Consider the following 429-nt stretch of genomic DNA (forward strand, 5'->3'; position numbering starts at 1 on the left):
TTTAGTTTGCAGGCAGGTACAGAGGCATGCTGGTTCACTCCTAACCTTTCTGGAGCAGCAGAGGTGTGCCTGGCACAGCCAGTCATGTAGAGAGGAGCAATAAAGCAGTCCTGACGCCGAGGGTGGCTCAGGTTAGCAGGAGTATGGACAGGCTGCGGCTCATGGTAATACCCAGCAGGAAGGGGAGGAGGCCAGAGCAACAGCATGGAGAACGCAAGGGCAAGGCCCCCACATTGCATGCAAAGGCTTCCTGGAGGAGGAGGAAGGTGAGCTGGCTCTTGGAAGATGCATAGGCTTCCCACTGGTGGGATTGGGGGAACAAGGCTTCAGGAAAAAGAACCCTCAGAATGTAAGTGTGCAGACAGGGAGATAAAGGTCAATTGGGAAGCGGGTCTTTGGAGGGGAGTCCTGGGAAAGTAGCTGGAAAGA

This window comes from Tupaia chinensis, unplaced genomic scaffold (genome assembly GCF_000334495.1).
Source record: "Tupaia chinensis unplaced genomic scaffold, TupChi_1.0 Scaffold144346_1, whole genome shotgun sequence".
NCBI classification, from domain to species: domain Eukaryota; kingdom Metazoa; phylum Chordata; class Mammalia; order Scandentia; family Tupaiidae; genus Tupaia; species Tupaia belangeri.